This window comes from Argiope bruennichi, chromosome X2 (assembly GCF_947563725.1).
Source record: "Argiope bruennichi chromosome X2, qqArgBrue1.1, whole genome shotgun sequence".
Lineage (NCBI taxonomy): Eukaryota > Metazoa > Arthropoda > Arachnida > Araneae > Araneidae > Argiope > Argiope bruennichi.
This window is the reverse complement of record NC_079163.1, coordinates 85,988,841-86,000,940: the sequence shown is the minus strand read 5'-3', so window position 1 is coordinate 86,000,940 and position 12,100 is coordinate 85,988,841.

Below are 12,100 nucleotides of genomic sequence, written 5' to 3'. Positions count from 1 at the left end.
TTATTGACCTGGCATTCGTGTTGTTTAAGAACATTTATGTCATGAAAGGAAGCTTCATTATCTTGATATCAAATAAATTCCAGAAAATATTTTTTTTTTTAAGATGCACTTATCTTAAAAAATGGAATGCAGAAGGCGGTCTCAAATAGCTGAAGTTCGAGGGGCCACTTCATTGATAGATTGCAAGACAAAACAATGCTCAGAAGTATATGAAAATTTATGTTCGGATCGATACACGAACTCGTGTACTCCTCCTAAACAATTTCCAATTATTTGATATCATTCTTTCCGATAGAATTGGATAGCTTCCAATTCGAGCTGGCATAATACATGTATAACATGTTTTTCTTAAAATGTGGCTGAGTTGATGATTTTTACTCAGACGATATCATCAAAAAGTAAAAAAACCAAAGAGAGGGGACCTCTGTTGCATTCCATTCATCTGCTAGATGTGTGTGAAAAAATGTATAAAATTTCTAACCCGCAGATAACCAAAAGTTAATTCTTTTCCGGACTGTAAATCGAAGCTCTCCCAGATGCTTCTCACCAATATTATTTTGTCTTACAGATTGGAACGTAACGGTTATATTTGAACAACTACTTTATATTTAAAGCCTGATAAATATACGAAGCTAGATTTTCCTTCAACAAATGTTTATTTTTATGACTGACGTCGGCGTAATAAAGTTCGATGCAGCTGCTGCAAAGTTTATTTTTACGGAAAGATTATACGAAACTTTGAGAAGATTATTCTAAATAAATGCAGAACAAAAATGGCTGAAATGAGTGACATCAGGCCTGTGACTTCGTCTATTTTTTCGAAATTTTCCAAATCTTGACCCCTTGGAAAAACAATAAATCGGTTTATAGGTTGATAGCAAAGTAAAATTCACGCAAGCAATTTTTAAGTTTTAACCTCTATCAGCTAATGTAAGAAAAGTAAAAAAAAAAGTATATTCTGCATATAGGGAAAATGGGAAAGAAAATTTTTACAAGCCAATTTTTTAAAAGTACAATTCTTTTTTTTTTAAATTTACGATTGACGTATGCAATTACGACTATGATTGTTATGTTAACGATTGACGTATGTAAAAAAAAAAAAGTTAATTTCATTCAAGCTAAGTAACAATAATAATTAAGTTTAAAATTTTATGTTTACGCATTTTAATAATCACATCATTAATATGGAACTTAATTTATATTATTAACATTTGCAGATTAATGAGATATTCCCGCTTTAACAACATATTCAGTGAGCTATTTTCATTGATCGCCCACCAATTTAATTCATCCCAACTTCAAGAGTATTGCCTTTAAAGCATTTCTTGAGTACTTAAGTGTCGAAATAATTCGACATATGGCACAACTAAAACGGAATTTCAAAAAATTAAGTTTTTTGGGAAATCCTTTAGTAAATCCTTTTTGTTTTGTTTTTTAAAGACTAACATGCCCATTAAATTATAAGAAGATTATTGAATGCCGATACCTTTACTTACGATTTCACATGCCTGGAGTACAAAATATTTTGTTCAGTTTCTCACAAACCCAAAGGGTTTGTTCAGATATGTCTATTCATATAAAAATTTATATGCCTGTATTTCGTAAATCAACTTTCAAAATTGAATGTCATTTTTGGCTGCAGAATTTGCAACGGCATTTAAGAAAATGAAACATTTCTTTAACTGTGATGTACGAGTTCCATTAGAGAATTGTATAATGGTATCTTAAAAATTTTGATCAAAAATAAGGTCCTTCATTCATGCAACAATTTAAAAGTTACCGATTATCCGTTAACATCTCTAGTACTCTAAGGATTCGTTTTTGGATTAATATACTATGTTTCCGAAATAGAAAGAGAATTTAAGAAAAATGAGGAAGCTACAAAAGATTCATGTAGGCACATTGTATTTGATGTATGTGAACATTTCCCTTGCTTACCACGAATAAGACTTTCCGAATTCAATCGACGATTCGCATTACAGAATATTGATTTTTCAGTCCGATTGAAACTGAATTGAACTTTGTGTCTTTTGAACAGTGAATTTACTTACACTCCAAATTAGGGAAACTTTATTTTGGATATTTATTATTTCTAACTAAAAACCGCAAAGGACACTTGAGATGCACAGAGCACGTCAAAACTGTTTGTTCAGAATAGATTAAATCTTATTTTAGTTAAAGCAGTAGTCAATTACCAAAAATTCTACGATTCCCTGCACGAATCATTTACGTCATTACAAAGGATAAATACGCTCCTAATTTCACTTTTTTAAAGAAATAACGTCCTTCATGAAAATAATCGTTTTTAAGCTTCGACCTGTATTGAATTTTTAAACAATAAAAACTTGACATTTTCTGAAGTGTACCACCATTTTATTACAAACGCGTAGACTGTCACGGCCCATACCTGCGATTCTGATTATCAATCTAATTAGATTACACCTTCTTTGCTATCTCTTTAACAGAGGAAGAGAATGGAGCATCTAATAAGATAGGTGTAAATAAGAGGCAAATTACGCGACAGCCAATGTTAATACTGAATCAGTTGGAAAAGTTTCGATTTCATTTAATGTTAAGAGGTCTTGTTACGTTGTCAGCTACGAAAATAAAATTTGTGAAAAAGTAGCAATTTAACAAGCAAGTCATTTGGCATTAAAATACATGATTTTCAAATTTCCTTTAATCTTACCCCACCTACAATTCTATCGCAATGCACATTTTTTCATCCAGCAAAAATATAATTCGGAAATATTTCATCAAAAATAGAAAGAATATCCATCATATTCATGGATCAATAACCAATTTCTAAACCGTTAAAAACAGACATACGTTTAGAAAGAATAAAATTATTAAAATGATGCAGATTATATAATGTTTTACGAGCCAATAAATGGACTGCTAAAAAGAAATAATGAAGTTTGAATCGTTATACAGTCCACGGTTTCATTAATAATAAATATTGATAAATATTTTAAAGAGAATTTGACTCTTCTAAGGACTAAAACTGACGAAATTATGAAACTATGAATTTTATTTTAAATTATGTCCTCGAAAAAGAGCCATTGTATTTTTCTTAAGGTATCCATTGCTAATGATCAATATATACAATCACTAAAAAAATTGGATGTTGTATAAAAAATTTTAATTTTCATAATTTTCTCAGTAACACATTGTTTCATGCATAATGTTTTATGACATGTAAATCCTTTTTGCTGTGGAAGTATATGCTACTTAACTGGTTTAGAAAGTAACCATTAAGCTACGATTACAGTGGACATCCTATATATTTCCGATATTATTTCATAAAAATAAATTTTTTTATCACATGTCAAATTACTACCAGAAAGGGGTTTGTAATATGCTTTAAAAATGGGATATAATCCACTTCCTTGCAATTAACAGAAAATATTCATACATACTTAGAGTATTTGACTTAGACATTTTCAATACATTAGAATTTTTCTACCGTGAATTCAACTATACATCAAATAACTTTATACAAAAACTATTACATTTAAACTTCTGCTTTTTACACATTATCCATACATGGCAACGAATATTTTCTTCAAAAGCTTTGTAGAACTTTTAATGAAAAGCATTCGTAAAATTGCTACTTGGGAATTCCTGATCTTCTACAAGATTGACATATTAAATTCGACGAACAATGCTATTAGTCACATTTTTAAAATTGTATTTAATAACATTATCTCCAAAATAGACACATTAATGCAAAATTTTACAATCAGATATTAGTATTTTTCAAAAACGCCACAAAAATTCATACTGTCATTGCCCAAAATTGTTGCATTGCGAGTCCTCTATAACATATGTAACTTTGTGAACTGAAGTTCCAAATGACAAACTAAACACTCTTCAGTACATCTTAAAATACAAATCCCGAAATCAAAAAAGAAATAGTATTTGATTCCTCATAAATATTACAAATAACAAATCGAACAACAAAATACAGAAAAATCGAACACATTCTCATATAATTATGCGATAGAAACGGTGAGAATCAGTAAGAAGGAAAAAAAATCACATTCCAAAATAATTAAGCTATTAGAAACGATAACTCAAAGATAAAACATTGTCGATTATTTTATATTTCATTTGAAACGCACTATGAAATAAAAATTCACTTTAATGCATTCTAGTAATGATTTTAAATTCACAAAATAAAATTATGAAATGAAACTACGTTAAAGTGCAATACTGCAGAAGCTTTTTTTTTGCTTATATGTAGTATGCAGTTTCTAATAAAATTAAGATACTATTTTAAGCATAAAATAATCTTACGGGTAAAACAGAAGAATCGGGTGCCAAGCTTCTCGCCAAGGAGGAAAAGTTTTAACCAAACCAATAAAAACTCGCCTAACTAATCAAGAAATTAAGAAAGAAGTAAAACACATTTGGCGAGAAGTAACTTCGCGCAATTCGCTGCTATATGCACTGTTCATCTACATACCCTTAATTCTATTCATCGTATTATACTTAAATATTCGAAGATAATCTACACATTAGATAACAAATATTTCATTTAAACATCTGCTTGCGCGCACATAAATCAAAAGTGTATAAATTAATACGCAAGATAGACATGAATTAATATATTTTCATTGCATATTTAATTTTAAAATTTAATTTATTTCAATGCCATGTAATATTAGCTTTAAAAATACTTCAAATCCATTACCTTTAGTTTAAAATAGTAGCATCAAATTTGAAAACATCAAAGTAGTTTACCAAATTTTTGAATATTCTTGCATTTAAGCCTCATTTACATGTCATTTTATGAAGACATATCGGTGTTTTATTGTAATATGAAAATTACTTTATCTTTCTCTGAACCATTCATTAAAAATTGCATCCAGTGATAAAATCCTTTAAAAATATTAATTAACGAATACAAAAACTAAGTAAACTACCTACATCTCATACTTATAACCACAAAATCAGGCGCACTTCTATAATAATTACAAAATCAAGGCAATAAAAATGTTACACTAAACATGAACTTACGAAAAGAAATATCCAGAAGTTGTAGATGTCTTTTCATCAGTTCTGTTTCACAACCTTTTATATCTTTCTATATTTTGATTTCTCCGACAGTAAGATCCATTGTCTCTCTTGTTATCACTTATTTGAATAAATTTATTTCTGAAACTATATCTTGATTCTGGTAGCATTTACGAGATCAAAAATCTAACAAAGCATCATCAGAAGGAATCTGGTATTATTCAAACACAAAGAAACATCGCAATCAAGAACCGTCGAGTTTCCTTCTCCTGCTCCAATGATAACAATGCGAGAGCGAAGAAAGTGCAATGCGCGAGCATTCGAGTAGTCAAAATAATGATTAGCATAATATTTTCATAAAATTAGCCAATGGCTTTGAAGGATTATAAAACGTAGTGAATCTTGATAATTTACGATCCACTCAGGCATGACTGGTGTTTTCGAGGCTAATTTCTGGTTATTTCCAGCTGTTCTTTTTTTTTTTTTTTTTAATTTTATTCAAGCAAATGTTTATCGCCTTAATGAATGTGACACAAACTTTAACGCGAAAATCTCGTTCATCTAACAAAGCTTATTTGCATTTGATGAAAAAATCTTTAACTAGAAACTCTTTTTAAGCTCGAGATATTTCGAACTAATTAGTGAATTTAATAGGATATCATTTTTAAAATCTCCATCTGAACATATTCTTAATTCTTTCCAATTTTATATGTTAGAAGAAAAAGGGAAATTATGATTAAAATATGGAATCTTTGAGCAATGAAATTCAATAACAATAAGTTTCAGTATTTGCTTTAAATTAACCCAATTGATCATTCTATTTCCACGTTTATTGCAAATCCTTCATCATTAAGCACAATTTATGAAAATTCACTTGTGAATATTGGGATCAAAAACATATTGATAATTATATCAGAAAATTATGAAAACCAAAACTATTGACTTAAGGGAGATTTCAAGGGAGTAGTCAACTATCTTAATTCAAATAACGGATGAATTATGTTTCGAACCACATTTACTTTTACAAACTTTTATCATAATCAGTGGCTTCATGTAGAAATGGGGGCCGCAATGGCCTGGTGGTAAGGTCTCGGCTTCGGAACCGGAGGGTTTCGGGCCCGAAACCCGACTTCACCAAACAACCGTCGTGTAAGTGGGTCTGGTGCTCGCCAAATCCATCAGGCCAAACGCCCTCCCTCTGGCGTGGTGTGGAAGCTTGGAGAGGAGGTGCCAACTCAGGTGTCGCCTTCCTCATCTGACCGCGGTTCAAAATTACGAGGTCCGCCCCAAAATAGCCCTCGTGTCGCTTTAAAACGGGACGTTAATATAACTAAACAAACATGTATAAATGATTTACTTGCGAGATTAATTTCATGTTTTAATCCTCTGCACTAGGAAAAGTAATTTGATATATAATTATTCACCTAATACAAGAACTTGTTCATTTATTGCTCCGAAAAAATAATTATGATTGCTTTAAGTTGAATTTCCCAGAAAAATTTATCTACATCTTCTTGCCTTTCTGAAGGAATTTTTAACAATCAAAATTAAAAAATAAATAAAACGTCATAATGATGTACCGTCTTGTATGGTGCCTGAGATAAGTCATCCGAGAGCAAAGAGTTAAAACAGTGCAGAAGACATAGGAGTTGAAATTGATAAATTTGTACCGAGGCCAAATGGCATGAATGACACTTGGAAAACACCCAATTTTCCAAACTTCCAAATGATAGTGCCTATTTTATCTAAAGTTGCAAAAAGAGGTAGTAATTTCGTCTTCGGTATCAGAAAAATCCGGGTTCGAAATAAGAATCCACAAAAGATCCAACGTTTGTGAGAGCATGAAGAACATTATATCCATCGACACATGTCAGATGTTCTCCCTTTCTACCCCAAAAGTTTAAAGAGTGCGAAAGGTTTGTTTTTCTTATAATGAGCTTTCTAAATTTAACTTACTGTTGCGATGGCGGATTTTTGTTTCCTCCTTTTCTTGAACTCGCATTTTTGCAATGATATCAAATAAGGATATTAGATCTATTTGGATTATTTAAAAATATTTCTCAATAAGCCTTTATTTCATACTTGCCCACATAAATAAGGTTACAATATGTTCGGATTTCGCCTGTATTCTCCTGATTGCAATCTCTCGTCCGAGCCAATATACAGAGATTCAAAATGCCCAGGTTTCCATTTATGAATGTGGGAAGAGAGTAATTTTGTTGTAATAGAAAAAAAAATCTGACATATTTGAAAAACTGACATTATTCAAACTATTTTAAAAAATCCACTGTTTACTTACTTATCCCCTTAATCGTCATGCCCTTACATGCACATGCATCGAATTAACGCGTCTTAAAATTATATGCTGAAATTAAATCATTCAAACACGCTATAATTCGATACAAAAATTACACATAATCTACAGACACTTCGAGTATTTTATGGATTCTTTATTGCGTCACTAAGACAGTACATTCCGAAAATGAAAGGTGTCATTTAATTAGATCATAAAAAAACTATTAAGGGATTATAGCAACATCACATTTTTTTTTCAGTGACAAAATTCACTAGGACAGTTTAGAAAGGGAAGCAATCCTTTCCAGGAGAAAGAACTTTCTTTCTTTTCACCGCAGTTTCACCGCATCCCCGAAGTTTGAACCTCTAAGATTTTCTGCCAGTTTAATGGGCTTAAGGGGAAAGATTTATTGAACAAAATTAAAAGTCACATAAGTATGCAAAAAAAAAAAAAATGTGTATGGTGACAAACGTATGGTCTTTGATATTTGTTCATTTTACCAATTTGCTGGGAGCTCCAGACCGACGTCCACAGGCGGGGGAGGTGCAACAATGGATCAATTGACAGATTTATGATCAAATCTATAAAGCCGCGGGTCGTTAGAACGTATGTGGCTTAAGCCGGGACTTTCAAGATGCCGGTTTACAGAAGCGTTTAGACTACTAGACTCTACGGACAGCACCAAAATTTTGTTCATAGAGAAAAACATAGAAATTTTCTGATGTTTAGGAAAAATGGAGTTTTTCCAGTCCACGTGGTTTGTCCGTCAGATTCCTGAGCTGTATTGCTAATGCAGCAAGCATATTCAAAAATGATTCGGAATATGTCTTAGGATTCTGAAATGGCGATGCCTTCTCACCATTTTAAACAAATCGTTGGTTTATTTTTTTTATTATTTAATTAAATACCTTAATTAATTTGAAAGTAGTGCAGTTTACTTACAAACATATATCGGAATATCAAATGCAGTGCCGTGTAATTTGTTTAGGTGGAGTTTCTGTGACAACAGACAAGTGCTTTTTTTTGTTTTATATTATTAATAAGTAGCTATTAAACGTTTTGGTATTTATTTAGAGAAAGATATGTTGTTGTTTCTAACGGCACCTGTCATAGACAAGTTCGCTGCCAAAGTCAGCGATTTTAAACCGAGAGAGCGTCTCTTTTTTTCCAGTCGCGTCATCTAGGGCCAAGAATACGTGTTAGCTACTCACGCGTCACAGCCCTTTTTACGGGACGGACTTCATTCATGCATTTCATTCACAGATCGTAATTTAGACTTGAATTAGAGAACGATCACCTCTGAACCAGTACCCTAGGTGGTATTACTCTCGACATGGAGGACTTTGTAACCACGATAGATTTCTACGTGCGCCAGCCACCACAAACACGGAGAGTTTTCGGCCCGCGGGGTTCGAACTCATAATCCAAGGGATGCAAGTCCAACGCCCTAGTAACTAGGCTATCCCGGTCTTTCAAGAAAAACATGATTTGATCAATTTAATATTATATATATTTTTAGCGCCAGTATGCCTTTTTAAGGAATATTTTTAAAAACATATAATTGGGTAATTGGTGCTATTAAATACATAGATCTGAAAATGTAATTATGAAGAAATATGAATACATATGTCTAATACTTCGATCTCATGAATGAAAAATAAAGTTGTATATTAAAATACATATAACTTACATAATTCAAGTGAATTTCGTTTAATTCCACTGAAATTGCATTTAAATTTTTAAAGTTATTTATATCATTATTTTGCAGACAAACAATAAAATAATATTAAATAGTTTTGAATACATGCATATTTTGCCTTGATATCAGTGTCATTGAAATATTTGTTATTTCATTTGATTACCAAATAATTAAATTAGGATTAAATCAGTTATTATTAAACTGATGTTTATGAAGCAGTTAATTACTTATCCTGCAATGAGAATGCATTTTAGTTCAAACATAATTTGATAATCCTTTTTGCCTTTTCTTTTTAATTTTAAATTTTGAATACAGCTTTTTAAAAATGAATTATTTAAAATGAGAGCCTAATTCATGTGTTATATATATAATTGCTTATTGAAAATGCTAAATGTACCTATATTAAAAAAATTGTGAAAATCTAACAATTTGAAATGATAACATTTATTATTCATGATCAAAAAGTTATCCCTTTTTCTTTAATAACATTTTACTAGACTCTTGTTATAGTCAACTCCGTGCCTTTTAAGTGGTTTTTTTTTTACTTATTAATATTTATTATTGAAATATAAATACATACTGATATATATATAAAACTGAGATTTTATAATTTGAAATGTAAATCTTAGTTTTTAATATTTTTATTTGCTGACAAAATTTATAAATCACAGGATCTTATGATGATATTTCAGATTCTAAAATATAAAGATATATAATAGGAATTTGATCAGTGTAAAATCAAGCACCTCTAAAAAAAACCAGTATTTGTAGAAGATAAAATATAAATGTCCAAAGCTGTGATTTTGTTCATCAAAGTTTTTATAGAAATATAGCCAATAAAAAATTATATAAAACTTTATGTTCATGATTTATGTCCATGACAAAATATTTTTAAATATCTGATTAGTATAGATGTTAAAATTATGGTACTTTTAATAATCTTACATCTTATCCCTCAAAATAAGAGTATGAATCGTAGTATATATAGACAATAGCTTAGTAACCACAATATGTAATAAACATTTTTTTCCATAATTTTAAAAATTCCTATTTACAGTCTTTAATAGATTAATTTCAAGAAAAGCTGCATGGCATTAAAAATATATAGAAATTTTTTTAAGGCTGAGAAATTGAAATTGAAATTTTTTTAAGGCTGAGAAATTGAAATTTTTTTAAGGCTGAGAAATTGAAATTGAAACAAGTCTGTTGATTTAAAGTCCTTGGGTATACAGCTTTATTCATTGGTCTCGATTTTATCAATAGATGCGAAATTGGTACTTAACCATATGTAATACAGGGTTGTTCATTAATTATTGTCGTAGTTTCCGTACCTCATAACTTTCGAATCAATAATGTTACGCAAAAACCGATTACGTATTCGTAAATTACAATTCAAAGAATTTTACGTGGCAACAATGCGATCTTGGAGTATTTGCAGTCTGGGTAATTATGACGTCATAAATAAAAATGGCGACCGTACAAGAAAAAGCAATGTGTATATTGTGGTTTTTCGAAACTAAATCAGTTGTAACTACTTAAAGTTGCTTCAGGACCACGTACAAGAAAGATCCTCCTTCGGATAATTCTATCAGACGCTGGTTAACACAATTTCAGGAAACTGGAAGCGTTCTACACCAAAAGGGAGCGGGAAGACCCAGCACTTCGCCGGAAAATGTTGATCGCATCCAAGAAACGTTTACTCGCAGTCCACGAAAATCAACGAGACAAGCAGTTGTGCAGTTACATATGCCGCATACGACGATATGGAACGTTCTCCATAACCGCCTTCATCTGAATGCCTACAAAGTGCAAATTGTGCAAGCTTTACACCTGAATGATAAACCGCGTCGTTTTGAGTTCGCTGAACAAATTTTGACTCGAACTGAGAATGATGAAAATTACCTTCGGAAATGGTTCTTCAGTGACGAATCCACTTTTCATGTGTCAGAAAAAGTGAATAAACATAACTGTAGAATATGGGGCTCGGAGAACCCTCACGATTATCGAGAATTGGAAAGAGATAGCCCAAAGGTGAATGTTTGGTGCGCTTTATCACATACTGAAGTTACTGGACCTTTTTTCTTTGCTGAAACAACAATAAACTCCGTGACATACCTTGACATGCTGGAGATGTATGCGGTTCCTCAGATGCAGCAACAACAGCCAGATGTGATATTTCAACAGGATGGTGCACCCCCACATTGGGGCATGATTGTACCTGACGAGGTACAGGTGGTGTGGAAGAAGTGGACCAATCCCATGGCCTCCGAGATCACCAGATATAACACCGCTGGACTTCTTTCTATGGGGGTTTGTCAAGAACATTGTGTACAAGACCCCTGTGCCCACCCTTGATGAACTGAAGTGCAGAATTGTTACTGCGAACCAAAAAGTTACCCCACAAATGCTGGAGAACACTTGGAGGGAAGTCGAATTTCGTTTCGATGTGTTACGAGCCACGAAGGGCAGCCATGTGCAAATTCTTGAATCGTTTTAATATTATTAATAAAATTCTTTGAGTTGTAATTTACGAATATATAATCGCCTTCAGCTGAATGCCTACAAAGTGCAAATTTACACTTTAATATCGTTAATAAAATTCTTTGAGTTGTAATTTACGAATACGTAATAGGTTTTTGCGTAATATTTTTTATTCGAAAGTTATGAGGTACGGAAACCCCGACAATAATTAATGAACACCCTGTATATCAATGTGATTCTGTTCATATTTTAAAGATGGTTAAAGTTGAAAAGCTAAAAATTTAAGAAGTATCTCTCAAGAAAGTTTTGAAAATAGAGATATGAAATTATTTCCATATTTGGAAATACTTATAGGTATGAGCAGTTAATTTTGCTTAAGACATGAGATATGTTTTATGCCAGATCTAGAACTACTGATATTCACCTTGTATCAACTTGAAATTAATCACTGTAGACAACATATTCCTTGAGATAGGAATGATGAAAATAAGATAAGATTCCACATGCAAGAAAGGAAGCACTGATATTACTTTTGTTTTTTTAATGGCATTTTTGATATAGACTAACATTTCTATAAAAAGTTTTTCCCCCCCCCCTCTCCCACA